This window comes from Pangasianodon hypophthalmus, chromosome 6 (genome assembly GCF_027358585.1).
Source record: "Pangasianodon hypophthalmus isolate fPanHyp1 chromosome 6, fPanHyp1.pri, whole genome shotgun sequence".
Classification (NCBI taxonomy): domain Eukaryota; kingdom Metazoa; phylum Chordata; class Actinopteri; order Siluriformes; family Pangasiidae; genus Pangasianodon; species Pangasianodon hypophthalmus.
In genome coordinates, this window is record NC_069715.1 from 20135959 (window position 1) to 20153475 (window position 17517).

Here is a 17517-nt window from a genome sequence, read left to right on the forward strand (position 1 = left end):
TTAAGTCATTCCACAGGTTTTGAACAGTATTTAGATCTTGAGTCTGATTGGGCCATTCCAAAATGTCTTCTTCTCCTGAAGGCATTGCTTTGTTAAATTTGTGCATTGGGTCATTATCATGCTGGAAGGTGAAACTTTTCTTCATCTTCAGCTGTCTAACAGACAAAACAGGTTGTGTGCCAAAATAGTTAGGTATTTGGAGCTATCCATGATTCCCTCTGTCTTGACTAGACCTCCAGTCCAGCTGAAGAGAAGCAGCCCCATAGCACGATGCTGCCACCACCATGCTTCACTATGGGTATGATGTTCTTTGGGTAATAACCTATCTTGTTTTGCACCAAACATATCTTTCAGAATAATGCCCAAAAAGTTCTCAGCAGACATAACACGTTTGGCACATGGTGTGGTCTGATTTAGGTGGGCTTGGATGTTTTTTCATGAGGAAGGGCCTCTGTCTAGCCACCCTACCCTATAGGCCAGATATGTGAAGAATATTGTATAGAAGAATAGAGATTGTTGTCACATGCATGGCGTGACCAGCACCTGCCAGATATTCCCGCAGCTCCTTTAATGTTGTAGGTTTTTTGGCAGGTTTTCTTCTTGTCATTTTGTCTATTGGAGGGACATCCTGTTCTTCGTAATGTCACTGTGGTGCATCTTTTTCTCCACTTGTTGATGATGGCCTTCATGGTGTTTTGGAATGTTTTGGAAATTCTTTGGTATCCCTCTCCTGATCGATACCTTTTAACAGTGAGATCCCATACATCCTTTGTAAGCTCTTTGTGGACCATGGCTTCAGCAGTCAAATGAAACCAAGAAGATATAAAGAAAACCTACAGAAACAGCTGATCTTTATTGAGGTTAATCACAATCACTTCTTTGATGATAGATGTATGATACTTTTGTATCATGAGTACTTGTATCATAGTGCTTTTGAACATGAGTATGAGTGTGATTGGTTCATTCTGAGCACAGTCACATGCCCCATTATAAAAGGGTGTGCACAATTTTAACAGTGGTGTATAGACTTTTTATATCCACTGTATAGTTATAGAAGACCACAATCATTATATTGTGGCATATGAAGTGAGGCTTTAAACCGGCTGTAGTTGTTATTATAATGGTAAATTAAATCAGAATGTGAGATAACACTTTTTGCTTTGCTTTGGTTTATTTTCTTTTCCTTCTTCAGCTTCAATAAGACACAATGTAGGTGATGTAAACCACCTAAAAGCATCTGCTGTTCTGTGATTGCTGGAAGTGGTTAAAAAGCTGGTGTGGCTTTAGACACTGATTAAAATGGAAGTGTATCTTTTATGTGAAATGTGCTTGATACAGACAAGTCATCTTACCTTTCACCCACATTTTTCAAAACAGTTATGCCTGTGATAATATGCTAATGTTTGTGTGGCCTGAGTTGACTCCATGTGCAAACTAATAATCATTTTATCCTGCATAGTCAACTTTAACTAGAAATAGCTTTAGGAAATTGGCAAGTGGAATTATTTTTACCTTAATGCCTTGGAGAACACATGGCAGTAGTGCAGCTTGTGCACTTCAGCCATGTGACTGTAAGTCATTTTATTCTCTGAATGGTTTATGACCTTTGGCCATTGTAAAAGGTGAAACAGAACCAGTCTGCATTAATCCCTGTAAGTTGATACCAGCTTTGAGTCAGCTCCTTCAGACCCTTTATGTGAGGAATCATACGTACAATCATTCTTACATTTTTTTTTTTTTTTTTGATACCACCAGACACTCATATTGGTTTGAGTAAAGAGAGAAGTGTGGTGCATGAAAAATAAGATTAATACATCCGATATATTAGAATAAGATTCAGCACTTAAGTGTTGCATGGGTGTTGTGAATGGTGTGTGTCTGTGTTTCTCGTGTTTCACTGCTAACATGATTTTAGACTTTAGAGTTCAACACTTAGCATTCTGCATCCCACATAGTCATTTGAATGTATGTGGAGTAACTTACACAGAAACAATGACAGCTAATAAAGTATATACTGTGCATCAGGATTCCACTCTGCTGACAAAGAGTTTCTTACTAAGTGAGATGATCTGAAAGCTCGTTATGAGTTATTAACAGTAATTTATAGTAAGAAAGGCAAACTGTGAGAGAATAATGTGATATAGAGAAGTCTTCCTTCTTGCCAAAGACCAGGAACAAGTTGATACATGGTTGATAAACTAGGAAAAATTACTGACATCCCCATACACACCCTGAATGAGGTTAATAGAATATAGCCTAAAATATAGCTCAAAGAATGAGTCAATCAATATATATATATATATATATATATATATATGAGTCAATCAATATGTATGTGTGTGTATATATATATAATAGTAAAGAGCCATAAGAGCATACTCTTATTGAAATTATTTCAGCAGAACACAAACTATTTACTGCAGTTACCACTAACTGAAGGGTCCAAAACTAGAACACTTTTATTTTTGTTAGGATTTTTAAGATTTAAATTTTAGGGTAAGAAGTAAAAGATTGTTCTTGCCCTAAAATTTAAATGTTGAGCAATCGCATAAAAACATAAAATTTGGCAGAATGTGTAGTACACACTGGGCAATAGTCATGTAATTTGGACTGCCCAGACAAACCACTTCAGTGTTGGTGTTTACTACTCGAACTTACTAATGCCTCCAGGAGACCAAGTTCGAGTTAGTGCAGAATTATGCATTATGCGCTTTTATTCACTTTTTTCCATAGATCATGTTGATTTCAAGGCATAAAATGGTTTCAGTTGTCTCAAATGGGATTGTCTGGCATTTTGAATTTCCTTGAAAAACATTTTTTTTTTCCCATCCCAGGCTTAATCTTACAAAATGTAAGCTGCCCTGTACAAATAAATATGATATTGGAAATGGATCAAGAGAAATAGTACAAAAATTTGAATAAACTCTTATATAATCCTATAGGTCTATTAAAAGGTTTGCAGGCAATGGGCTGTCTTGCATTACTCAATGAATAGAAGATAAATTCTACTAATTCATGTACTTTTGGAAAAAAAAATTTTGGCTGAATGTTACAAATAAGCAATAAATATTTGGTACATTAACATTAGCTAGTAATTAGAGTTAGCTAGTTTGAGAATAGGCATTAAACCTACAGTCTTACATTGAGTGCGTTTTATTTGTCTCTCGCCTTTCTGGGCTTTGGCTGTGGTTTGTTCTTTTTCCTTGGTCTAGTTGGCCATCAGCCCAGAACGTATTGGAAGAGATACAACCCTTGACCCCCCCCTTCCAAAATAAAAAAAACAAAACAAAGTAAGCCTAGTACTTCCCTGTCCCAGAGAGAGAGGGAGCAGAGACAAGGAGAGGGCACTTAACACAGTGTGCTCACACGCTGACTACTGTGGCCATGACAATCTGTGCTGTCCCTGTGCAGTTTGCTCTCTACCCCTCTCTCTCTCTTTCTCTCTCCCTCTCTTTGTCTCTCTCTCTCTCTCTCTCTCTCACTCACTAACACTCTTTCTCTCTGTCATGGCTCATGAAGGTCACATGATGCTTTCTCTGAGAAATTTTATTCCAAGATGTGAGCATACGCACAAAGCACACAGACAAATTCACATCCAACACACACACACACACACACACACACACACACACACATACACGCACACACACATTCTGTGCATATTCTGCATTTCTGGCTCTCTGGCTCTCTCACACAATTCTTTTTTTTTTTTTTAATTTGCGAAAGCACTTTTAACAATAGTGTAATAAAATTTTGAGAAATCCAACTGTAGCTCCAGCTTTAGAAAGACTAAAGGTGATGTCTCCTCTCAGAGATTCTCCATCTTAAACATACGATGGAAATTAGAGAGTTTGTTCTGGCTCCTTTGCATTCTGCTTTCTCTGCTTATTGCCTTTTGTGTTCTCATTTTTCCCCTTTCTCAGTGTTTAATAGCCTGAATTCTCTTTCTGGCTGTCTGAGATTTTCGAGCTCTCACTACACTATGGCTGTGTGTATTTGTGATTTTAAAACTTGCACAGCTTTGAAATCATCTCCCTGTGGCTGTCTAACCTTTCTGTTCTCTCTCTTTCACTGTCAGGTGGCTCGTTTTCTGCTTGAACTTGCTCAGGCCCATGACATATTTTGTTGCTATGGCAACCTATCTCAGCACACTCAATATGATATTGACATGATAATACTGTTCAGCAAAACAACTAACACAGTTTTGTTAAGTCAGTCGTACAGTTGATGTCTGGCTGGGATTCTGGTAGCATGATGAAAGGCAGGAAGTAGTAATCAGGCACCAGTAGTCAAATAGAGTAAAACTACTGAAATTGTAAATTCAGTTTGATTTGCTGTGATTCACTGTTTGAAATTTTTAACTAAAGTCATATTTTGCAGAAGATTGCTATATTCAACTTGATGCATTTTTAAATCTGGACAGCACCCTGAAAAAGTATTTGTCCTGATTTCCTCAAAATTTGTCACACTGGATGTTACTGGTTTCAAATCCTTTTACGAAATAAAAGATAAGGAGACCATGAGGACACACACAATGCCGTTTTAAATGATTTTCATCTATTGAAGGAAAAAGGTTATGCTACACCTATATCACCCAAAAGGGTTGCGTTTACCGAGAATTTCCCATCGTTTACCAAATTTTAAAAGCCCTGACGGAAAATTCTGAAGGCCGTCTGTCATTTTGACGGATACAAAATAAGACATTCAATCTATTCAGTCCGTTTAATTTATCTTCCGCCATAGACATGGAACCACTCTTGCAGTGCTTTACCAGCAGAAAATCCCTCAGCATGTGGTCATTTAGTATTTCAAAACTTGAGCCGAGAAAGTAAACAATGCCAGCAAATACAACTTGCAATCAGTGCAGTATCCATAAATGCACAAATAATTGATGCAAATGTGTACTTGAGGTTTCGTTCATTTCCCATCGAAGTGCATATGAGAAAGAAATGGCTTTGTGCTATTCGCTGGGATGAGGGGGAGCATTTAAGAAGCAGCACCTTCCTCTGTAGCCAGCACGTGCACAGCATCAGAAGTAATCAAAGTAGCTCTTCTTACTTTTAAATGAGTTATGCTGTATATTTGGTTCAGATCAATCAACATACAGACATATTCGCTTGTTAAATCTATAACATCGACTACACAGATCGCTGTTTTGAGGAGGAAAATATACATCACTCATTACAGCGAGCTGACTAGCTAACAAAAGACGAACATGGAGTCAGCCGTGGTTTTTTTCCCACCTTTTTCCTTCAAATGTCCCCCAATTTTCCCCCAATTGTCAATTAAATTTGGTTAATCGGTTGATTGAGTGAATAAGGGGACAATTACTTTTTCACACAGGGCCAGTTGGTGTTGGATTTTTTTTTTTTTCTTTCAATAAATGAAATGATCATTTATAAACTGTATTTTGTGTTTACTCAGGTTGTTTCTGTCATATTAAATATAGTCTGAAGATATGAAAATTAAATGTGACAGATATGCAAAAAGTAGAAGAAATCAGGAAGGGGCAGTTTTTTATGGCATTATATATTCAGAATATATATTTAGCAAGCATTTAAAATCGTATTTGGGGAAGAACTGTAGTTCCCTTTACTTGAATATCTTTTTAAGTTGATTTTATTGTGGAACTCTTCAGCCACCACTTTCATAAACTGACTCAATAAACTAGCCAGTAAACGATATACTGGGAAAATATTATTTCATTAGAAAGTTAATTAACAAGTTCCCTGGTGGTGCAGTTGCAATGCTTTTGTGCAGTGATCAGGAGAATGTGTGTTTGAATCCTACCAATGCCAAAGCATGGCCTTTCTCTCTGTATCGCTTGTCCCTTTTTCTTCTCAGTCAATTTCTCTTATTGAATTTTAGGGAACATCTGTGATAAAGTTCATACCTAAGTAAACACAAGTGAAAATCAGTATTAAATCTCCTGAGAAACCTTTAAGCAAAAGAAATTGTCCTCTGGGATTGTAAGACTTTACTGATTAGTTTAAGTGATCATCAGGCAAAGACCAACAAGTTGGGCTCATTAAAAACTTGCAGTGAACTTAATCATACACAGATTGGACCTCATTCATCAATCTTTGAGTAAAGTTGTGTGTAAATGTTTCGTAAGCCAAACTGGACTAAGAATTTACGCCGGATTTACAAAAGTTTTGTAAAGTCTGGTTTTCTTCATATTCGCGTGTATATGTTGATAAATGTCAATTGCCCAGAAATTACAGAGTATGCTAAAGCTGATTTGCGTTTGGTGACGCACACAAAAATCCATAAAAGGCCAAGTTCACAGAACAGAAAGCACAAAATGGCCAAAAAAGAAGAATTTCTCTGAGGCAGAATTGAAGTACATTTGACTCTACATCTCATATGACATCTACGAGAATAATAATATATACTATTCAGGATTTTATCCAGTGGAGTCACAGCACCTGATAAACCCAAAATATGAAGAGAACTTATGGAGGTTAATTCATTGTAGTCCATCCAGTGAAATGTAAGTGAAGTCGAAAGAAAATGGTTTGACACAAACAACAAAAAAAAAACGAGTTTCTCTGCTAACAAATCATGCCAAGCTTTTAAAAATTGACCAGACGCCATGACAAATGCCGTGACTTGTAAGCCAGGTTTCATCCTCTGAGGAAAAAAAAATCAATCTTCATAAATGAGGCCCAATGTGTTTGTGCTTTAAGGAGTTTTTTTGTTCCAACAGCATAGAAATGTTTTGACTTGTGAACATGCTGCCTGGCTACTAGTCCAAGTGCCTAGTAATCTACAAAGTTTATTTTAAGATCAGTATGTGAGACTGTGAGCAGACCACATGAAAATCTCTAATACTGTTCAACTCTAGACCAAATATGGCAAACAGGATCAGCCTCCCTACTTTTTCTCAGTATTAAGACAGATCTTCGTTTAGCCTGCTCCTGTCAAGAATACACCTAACTGATACCAACCACTGCTTGCCAAGGTCAGCACTCATTCTCACATGCTGCTGTGCTTCCAGATCATCTCTCACACTTAATTGTTTCAGATGGTCAAAAAATGTAATATAAGACAAAGAAAACCTGGGTAAACGAAATACTCTTTTTATATTATCATTCCATTTATTGAAGGAAAAATGTTATCCAACACCAACTGGCCCTGTGTGAGAAAGTAATTGCCTTCAGTTCCCCTTAGTTACTCAACCAACCAATTAACTAAATTTAATTGATAATTGGGTTTAATTAGACTAGACACACTCTGATTACTGATTTCTTTCTGCTCTGTTTCACTAAGAAAGATAGTGAAATATATCATTCTGGAAAGGGTTACAAAGCCATTTCAAGGCTCTGGGACTCCAGTGAACCAAAATGAACCAGAATTGAGAATTATCTTCAAATGGAGAAAACTTGGACCAGTGGTGATTCTTGCCAGAAGAATACCCAAATTCCTCCAAGAGTGCAGTGACTACACATCCAGGAAGATACAAAAGAACCCAGATGAATCTAAGGAACTGCAGGCCTTGCATGTCTCAGATAGGTTCAGTATTTATGATCCCATCATTAGAAAGAGCCTGGGCAAAAATGGTATCCAGGGGAGAGAAACCTAAAAGCTCGTCTCACATTTGCCAAAAAACACCTTGATGACCCCAAGCCTTTTGAGATAATGTTCTGTAGACGGGTGAGTAGTCTACTGGTAGTGTGACGGTGTGGGGATGCTTTGCTACTTTAAGCCCTGAGTGACTTGCCATAATTGACAAAACATGAATTCTGCTCTGTACCAGAAAATACTGAAGGAGAATATTTAGTCATCAGTCTGCGATCTGAAGCTCAAGTGCAGTTGGGGTATGCTGCAATACAACAATCTGAAGCACAGGAGCAAGTTCACCTATGAATGGAGCAAAAAAAACAAAATTAAGGTTTTGGAGTGGCCTAGTCAAAGTCCTGACTTGAACCTTATTGATGCCTTATTAAGGCAGGACCTTAAACGGGCAGTTCATGCTTAAAAGCCCTCCAATATGGCTGATTGAAAGCAGTTCTGCAAAGAAGAGCAGGCCAAAATTCCTCCACATTAATGTGAGAGACTGATCTCCAGTTATCCTACTCGTTTGGTTGCAGTTGTTGCTGCTAAAGGTGGCACAACCAGTTCAGTTTCGGGGAGCAGTTACTTTTTCACATGGGTTATATAGGTGTTGCATAACCTGTTTCCTACACTAAATCACATGATCAATTGAAAACTGTGTTTTGGGTTTCCTCATGGTCTCTGTCTTATATTTTGTAGGAGGATCTTAAACCATTTAGTGTGACATGCAAAATTCAGGATGGGGTAAAATACTTTTTAGGGCACCATATTGGTATAAATGGATTAAAATTTACACATGCAAAAGCCTAATACATAGGCTTTAGTGGGGAATAAGATTTTCAAGAAGCACATAGCGGTATCATGGTCAGACATCCATGTAATTTTTGCCATATAGACTTAATCAGAAGTCAACCTTTTCTTCCCATTTAATGCCATTGCTGTCTCAGAGAAAATTGTTTTGGATTTTTTTCTCCTGTGGGCTACCATGTGATTATTATTATGTTTTATTATAAAATCTACCCAAATGAATGTAAAAATAGCAAGGTGTTACATATTTCCATTGACAATACAGTAAGCGTTCCAGCATTAATAACTGTACCTGTTGCGTCTGCCCATTTATCCTAAAACTGTTCACCCCTTCAAAACACTACAATACACATTATAACAAGCAGCACGGCTCAGGTTTTAGAAATTCACGCTGCCTCAGTCACACAGACATGAGCGTTTAACATCGTCATTAGAAATGGCTTTAAATCATTCTGTTACGCCAAACAACTCAACATCTATGAGTAGTTTCATTGGATTGCTCTACTTCTAAGTGGCACTAAAAGTTTCTAAATATGAGTTTCTCCTTAAAACCTATTCATGAAACTGCTACGAGGAACTTATACTAAAGAGTTCTTGAAGAGAAGGAGGAGGGGTTTAGCACGTTGCTCAGGATGACAGCATGTTTTGTTTATGAGTGACACTGATTGGCTGAAAAATGAAAAAATGCTTCTATCTGTAGCAATGATTGCATTGCAAAAAAAAATAAAAAATTTAAATTATTGTTTAGTATAAAAGACGACTCAGATGATATTTGCGGTTTATCTTTGCTGCATAGTTTTCATGCAATTTTCAGCATGAGAGCTGTAGAGAGCAGAGAGTTGTGTTAACATTTATGTTTACACAAGGTGAGGTGACCGTGCTTACATCACCAATACCAATAATAAGTATTGCTTAAAACAAACAAAACAAAAACATGGTTCTTACGTAAAAGTAACAACCGGTAATGGATCAGTATTATTAACAAACTGTGTGTGACTTTGCTAAGGTGGGGTTTTGTATTTGCTGTTATACCACAGCACTTTTAAAGTCTTGTATCTGAGTAGCCAGAAGGTGTGCATTAATATAACCTCCCAGCTCTGACAGTAGTTGTAGCTGTAACATGAACGATAAGATAATATTAATGCGCTTGTCCTTGTTATAGATTATTGTTTCTATACTAACAGTTCATTCAGAGGGACTGGTGGACGATGCAAATAATCTGAGCCTGAAAATAAACGCATTTTAAAAATGTGCTGCTTGTTAAACACAAAGAAGAGATGAATCATTGATGTGGTGAGGTTTTTTTTGTTAGAAGATGTTTATGTAACATTTATGAAAGGAGTCTCAAGTGTCAATGCTTTGTAATGGTCACAGTGATTTGCAGATTTTCCAGGGACGGGAAGTCTTCAGGGCAGAGGAGTTCACGCTTCCAGTTTCTCAGTAAAATGGCAAGGTGTGTTTGTGTCTTTGAGAGAGAGAATACAGGAAAGGCTGGTGAGAGAGCAACTGTTTATAACTTGTCTCATGGACGTTCTGTAACACGTAAATATAAAAATGTCAATCTAATCCTTTAAAAAGCTCAATATACCCTTCATTAATTAAGTAAAAACTTGCAATTGTTGGCAAATGTTTGTGGTATAAGCAGAATAACACACTTCAGACTGTGCTGTTATATGAAAATAATCCACCTTGGGGTGGTAACTGTAACCCTGGCGTGGATTATTGTCATATAACAGCACGGTCTTAAGTGTGTTATTCCGTAATTAATGACGTGCAAAAAAAGTGGGCAGAGCGTATCTTGCTTTCATTCACCACACTGATCATGCATATGTGACAAATATTAACAAGACGCTTTCCCTATTATGATCAGTGTTCAACCTTTCAAACCCACTAGAATACAACAGAATATCTTTATTGTCATTGCGCAACTACAACAAAACTGGGTTTGCAACTTCCTTACTAGATGCTGTATGACAATTAAAAACAATACAATAAAATTTGAATATATGTTCTATGCGTAGCAATGAAATAACATTATAGGCAGTATAAGGAATGTTTGGCAGTAATAGTGCAATAGTTTAGATGTACAAAGCAGCAAGAAAACCGGTTCCGTACAGGAATGTAGATATGAAGTCTTCATAAATAAAAAAAACAAGTGGATAAATGTGTTCACGATGTGGATAAATGTATTGTAAAAAGTGTTGTGTGCCCCACTATTCTGGATTTTGCAGATTAGTAAATACTTAAATGTAAATGTAAACTGCAAAGGTAAACTTAAATGTAAGGGCATTTAATCCTCACTTTTAATCCTGCAGATGCATGTAAGGTATGGCCACAAGTATGTGATAATGCAGATTGCATTGGCACCGCTTTTGCACATGCACACAGTCACGCATCAAATACAAACCATGCCTAACTGGTTGAGGGCCGCTTGGTTATAAACAATCTAAGGCAGCCGAAAGAGCATTTAAAGTGCCACCTTATATCACTGGCAACATAAAATATCAATTTGAATGACCTTTTTCTGTGAGTCATATTCTGCCACATGGAAATGCATTGTGCCTAAATTAATGCGGTTTATTCCACTGAGCGGGGTAAAGGAGGGTGCTGTCGTCCTACTGCAGAAAGGCATTCTCTGGCTGTGATTAAATCCTAAACCTTTTGAAAGTTAGATAGAGGCAAAGAAAGAGAGAGACTGAAATTAGCTATTCACACAGGAATCCTCTCTTTTTTTGAACATGAACCTGCAATATAAATATTGTAGAATCAATATAGTTAATATAGATCTTGTAGAATAGATGTTATGTATTGACTCTGTGTTATAAGTATATTGCATATTATATGTGCTAAACCAGTAATATTTACTAAACAGAGAAACCGGTATGACCAAAGTACTCCTAAGTATGGGAACACCTTGAATTACACTCAGTGTTGGGGTGTAGCTTGCTACAAGTAGTGACACTACTAACTAATTTACGTAGATTTTCTCATTAACAAGTTACTTTTTTCACCAAGTAGCAATACAGCACAACAAAACACTTTTTCCAGTTTCAAGTAACTACTTCTACATTAGTTTTGAATCACAATTGCAATAAATTGCAACGTGCAAACTGTTGAGTCTGTCAGGAATCAAGTTGCGTGTCGGTGCATATACCCCAGCTTGCAAAGACTTGTTTGGAGAATAACAGGATCACAGTACAACTACAAAGGGTGAATTCTTCTAGTGATGAAATCAAGACTTTCCAACATCCATGCAAACCAGTAATGAAAATACTGTCGCAAGCCAAGGCTTTGCACATCTTTGTTTAAGAACGTTCATAAAGGTGGCAGCGTGTTATCTTGTATTTATTGTTGTTGATTACCTAGCTGGTTGAGAGGGTGATTAGGAGTGATGGAAGTAGGTGTTGAGTATTTTCTGTTGAATTAATGTGACAAAACACTGAATTATCAAAATAACTGCAAATAACAAGCAGTGATGACAATTATTGTTATTCTTATTGCAGCAAATGCCTAAATGTAGCACGGCAGCAAATGTAGCTGTTTAAAACTTAATGTTATATAGAACGCCGAATATTGTACATTGTAGAAATATTGTATATTGTACTCCAATTAATGCTAAATAGCTAGCTAGTTACTTTGCAAAATGAAGTGACCTGACAGTAATGGTTGCTTTTTTGATGATTTTTAATGGTTTGGGGAAGCCACCCATGTGGGTGTGATGGTCAGGTGTCCACATACAGCAACTTTCACACTTCAGAAATAAATATTTTTTTTTAATAAATACTGTTTGGTATTTTCTATATTTTAAAAATAATCAATATACATTATATGGCCAAAAGTTTGCAGACACCTGACGATCACATTCATATTTGCTTTTTGAACATCCCATTTCAGATTTAGTTCCCCTTTGCTGTTGTAATAACCTCCACTCTTCTGGGAAGGAGGCTTTCCACTAGATTTTGGAGCGTGGCTGTGGGGATTTGTGTTCATTCAGCCACAAGGTGTTCAGTAGGGTTGAAGTAAGGGCTCTGTGCAGGCCACTCGAGTTCCTCCACACCAACCTTGGCAAACCGTGTGTTCATGGAGCTTGGTTTGTGCACAGGGGCATTGTCATGCTGGAACATGTTTGGACCTCTTAGTTCCAGTGAAGGGAAATTGTAATACTACAGCATACAGAGACATTCTATATAATTGTGTGCCTCCAACATTGTGGCAACAGTTTGGGGAAGACCCACATATGGGTGTGATGATCAGGTGTCCACAAACTTTTGGCCATATAGTGTATTAATCAATGCTCAAAGTAATTATTAGTTGCATATTGAGCCACGCCCAGTGTAATGAAAGGTGTGAGCGAGATGCTGTTTGCTCTCCCTCACCCTCTCTTCTCCCTGTCTTGCTCAGTCCACCTCCTGACCCCAAGCTTTATTCATGTCACTGCAAAACTGGAAACGATTTACTCATTTTCTTTGAATGGATTAAAAAATTAAATGTGAGTTTTTTTTAATGGGACAAATATAAATGTGGACAGTTGTCATTTTCCCTGGATGGAAGCAATGCACACACTCTGCACACCCATGTACATGCTAATAGTGCTGTTCCTACAGCCTCTGGTTTACACATACAACACTTGCCCTCTTGTAACCTTTTATTCTGCTTGAACATGCTCTAACTTCTGAGACAGTGGGATACAGAAAAGCAAAAGCTCCCACAGGGAGAAGTACTTGATTTGTGGTTGGACCAAGCCGGACAGAGGGAGGGAAAGCGAGTGAAAAATGAGGGGAGAGAGTATAAGAGATTGACCATGTAAAAACAGCGTGGATGAGAAGAAGGATTCAGTAAAGAGAGCATATAAGACAGAAAAGCTCCCTCTTGTGAAAGCCACATTTAAGCAACATTAGGATAAAAACAAGAAAGGTCATGAAGTATTATATTTAGACAGTGGCAAAGTATGACCTTTTTATAACAGCCTCCACTCTTCTGGGAAGGCTTGCCACAAGATTTTGGAAAATGGCTGTGGAGATTTGTGCTTGTTCAGCCACAAGATCATTAGTGAGGTCAGGCACTGATGTCAAGTGAGGAGGCTTGGTGCACAGTTGGCTTTCCAAATCATCCCAAACGTGTTCAGTGGGGTTGAGGTCAGGGTTTGGGCCACTCGAGTTCTTCCACATCATATCTTTATGGACCTCGTTTTGTGCACAGGGACATTGTCATGATGAAACAGGTTTGGGCCTCGTCATTCCAGTGAAAGGAAATCTTACTGCTACAGACATTCTGGACAATTGTATGCTTTCAAATTTTTGGCAACAGACAAACAAATTTGTGGCAAACATTTGGCCATATAGTGTATGTGGACACCTGACCATCACACCCATATGTGCTTGTTGAACATCCCATTCCAAAGTTGGTCCTTCTTTCACTCTTCTGGGAAGGCTTTCCACTAAATTTTGGAATTTAGCTGTTGGAATTTCTGCCCATTCAGCCGCAAGAGCATTAGTGAGGTCAGGCACTCATGTAGGGCGAGGAGGCCTGGTGTACCATCAGCATTCCAGTTCCTCCCAAAGGTGTTCAGTGGGGTTGAGGTTTGGACTCTCTGCAGGCCACTTGAGTTCTTCCACTCCACCCTTGGCAAACCATGTCTTTATGGAACTCGCTTTGTGCACAGGGGCATTGTCATGCTGGAACATGTTTGGGTCCTTTAATTCCAGTGAAGGAAAACTTTAATACTACAACATACAAAGACATTCTGTACAATTGTCTGCTTTCAACTTTGTGGTGACATATGGGTGGTGGTCAGCTGTCCACATACTTTTGGCCATATAATGTATTTTTCAGTGTTCCTCAGTTTTGTTTTACGTTATTGAACAGTTTTTGTTTTTATTATTGAAGAAAAAAAAAATGGCAAATGATATTTGTTACAGCCTTTCTCATTTACAAGCAACATTTAAGCCGATTGATCAGTTGTTTGTCAGCTCATTTACATGGACTATTAACGTGTTCATTTTCTACATCTCTGATTTCAGTGTACTTCACAAGAATCATTATTTACATTATATTGACAGCTGTTATGGTAGCCATAGGCTAGTAACTCCAATTAACTTGTACTGAAGATTGTTCGACATTAGTTACAACATTAATTTACTTAATTAAACTCTCATACTCTCATGATTTACTTAATCAGCTCTCATATGGAGAGTTTTTACTTACGGTCACATATATATACAGTCTTGTGGTAGTTTTCAACTGGCGTGTACTAAAGAAGAGTTCATGTAAATGGAGGTTGAACAAGTTTCGCTGAGTACAGCTGGATGGGTGTCATTTGAGAGAACGACAGGGAGCCTGTGGTGTGTATGTGGCAGGGAATGCCTTTGTACACCTCATTCTGCCATGCTGGTAATGAAGGACAACTAACCACAACATCTCCTTGCTATCTTTCCTGCTGATTATTTTCTGCACATGGCAGTGGAGTGATTTCTGCTCAGCTAGCTTCTAAAATGAATGAATAAATTCTCAGGCTAAATAGATAAATTAGATAAAAACACTCACCAAGAACTTTTTACAGTTGTACTATTTCTTTCTTTCTTTAATATTTCTAACAGTAGGCCAACTGCTCACTCTTTTTACCCACAGTGCCATGCAACACAGAGAAAAAGACTGAGTTGAGCAAGTGAAATTGAAACAGGCAAAGAGCAAAAAAGACTGAGAGCAAGAGAAGGGTAGAGACGGTCAGACATGGTGATGGATAGAGAATGTATCACTACGAAAGACAGGGCATCATGTTTTATGAAGTGAAGAAGAGGTGTTGTCATCATAGGACACAAGGTAAAAGTCTGAGAAGAATGAAGATGTGTTTGAGTGACTATGTGTGTGCTGTACTAGTTTTTCAGAGGGTGTGTGTGTGTGTGTGTGTGTGTGTGTATGTGTGTGTGTGTGTGTGTGTATACTAGCCTGTCAGCTTTAGCTTCAGGTGAGTTTCTGCGCCGCAGGTTTATGTTAAAAAAAGACAGGATTCCTGTGAGAATAGCCAACTTCTGTGTCTCTCTTTCTTTGTCTCTCTTTCTCTATCATGCACTTGCTAGACCTTTTGATAGTGAGCTCAGCAGCACTGTAGGGTGTGGGTCGGTATTCTTCCTTTTTCTTTCTTTCTTTCTTTCTTTCTTTCTTTCTTTTTTAACCTCTTTGCACTCAAGGCAGCTCCAGTGGCTGTCTACATAAAGCCTGGTTGCTGTCTGCAGGAAAACAGAAAAACTGAATTCTAGAGAGAAAAAAGTGCCCTTTCTTTCTAACCGATTCTATATGTCCAAGCTACAGACTGAGTGGCACTGGCCTGGACGTACTCGGGCGCTTTTTAACAACGGAACCCTCGGTGTATCTAACATTCTCACCTTGTTTACGTGTTGCTTCTTTCATACTGCAGAAGGCCAAAGGGCAGCTTGCCACAACAGACCTTTGATCCGCTGTGTTAACTAGGCAGATAGGCTGATGTAAGTGTATGTGTGAATGGGCAGGGGTGTGTGTGTGTGTGTGTGCCATAGTCAGACCTACTCCCAGATTGTCAACTTGACATATACATTGCATTTGATAATGCTGGAAACTAGGGCTGCATGATATTGAAGAAAAATATGATATGCGATATGTAGTATGATAATACTATAATATATTTAAAAACTGAAAATGTGACAACTAACATACATGTTTCATGTTTGTTTGAGGAAAAGAAAGCATTCTTTGCTATCTGTGACACCCTAAAGCTGTCACTTTTCATAACCTTTTGAAGTATTAAAATCATTCAGTTATCACAAGCCCTTGCAATATCGCAATATTTACATTTGAGATATTTCAATAATTTTGATATATTGTGCACCCCTACTGGAAACAGAATAAGATGATGGAGTGAATTGCTACTTAAAAGAAGCCACTGAGGTTTTTGGATCTCTATTTTACAAAGTACTATAGATTTCAACTGGACAGCAATCTCTGCTTAGTAGTGCTCCCCTTAGCTCAGTCTGCAGCCATGCAAAAGTTGCAAAAGATTAGAACAAACAAGAAACTATGCAGAATGTGAAAGAGAAGAAGAAAGAAAGTGAGAAAACATCACCCAGTGTACATAACTTCTCAGTTCCTTTGAGCTCTTGCACACTCTCTCTCTCTCTCTCTCACTCTCTCACTCTCTCTCACTCTCACTCGGTCTCCACATTTCCTCTGGTGCCATGCATAAATGCAGTTTGTTCAGATGATACCAGTGCCGTGTGTGTGTGTGAGTACTGATCAACAGGGGATAAAGAAACATGTTTGTATTTCAAAACAGGCGATATTCCATTGCCTATGGAGATGGAAGCAAGCTATTGCAGCTAATTCACATTCCATAAAATATCTTTATTGAGGTTAGTAATAAATGCATTTGTCAAAAAGTGTCTAAATGTTTAAATACTCATTCAACAGAGAATGTAATTTTAAAGGACGGCGGTTTGCGAGTTCCCAGTGTCAAATGGATTTATAATACACTATATGGCCAAATTTATTTGGAGACCCATATATATCACACCCATATATACTTGTTGAACATCCCATACTCGTTAGTGAGGTCAGATGCTGATGTTTGGCGAGGAGTCCTGGGGTGCAGTCAGCATTCCAATTCATCCTGAAGGTGTGCAGTGGGGTTGAGGTCAGGGCTCGGGCCATTCGAGTTCTTCCACTCCAACTTTGGAACTCTTCATGGAACTCACTTTGAGTTCAGGAAAAGGTTTGGGCTAGGCCCTTAGTTCCAGTGAAGGGAAATTGTAATGCTACAGCATACAAAGACATTCTGCTTCCACCTTTGGGGCAACTGTCTGTGGAAGACCAACATATAGATGTGATGATCAGGTGTCCATATAGCGTATTTTGAGAATTGGTCATGCTTCTAGTGTTGGGAGTGGTTTGGGCATTAATATATTTGGATTTGCATCATTAAAAAGCACCATAGTAAGTGAAACAGTCATAAAGCACTGATACTGAAGGCCCAAAACACAGCAAAGACAGCATGGGGTCAACCTCTACCCTCTGATGAACATACAGCACTCATAGTCCCACTTCATGCAACATTTTTAACCATTAAAGCACATGTTCAGATTCTGCCAACCTTCCCCATTGGTACACACCAAAACATAAATATTG

General features: G+C 38.2%; 1 protein-coding gene across 6 annotated transcripts in view; it reads left to right on the forward strand.

Moving 5' to 3' along the window:
- bcl9l (bcl9 like) overlaps nucleotides 1-17517 on the forward strand; it is a 47306-nt gene that overhangs the window by 10693 nt on the left and 19096 nt on the right. The window contains exon 1 of one of the 6 annotated variants that reach the window (XM_034305141.2): nucleotides 14551-15183. The exons of the other annotated variants lie outside the window; for them this stretch is intronic. The gene's annotated coding sequence lies outside the window, so the exon portion shown is untranslated. Of the gene's footprint in view, nucleotides 1-14550; nucleotides 15184-17517 lie in introns of those variants that run through there. 6 annotated transcript variants of the gene reach the window in all.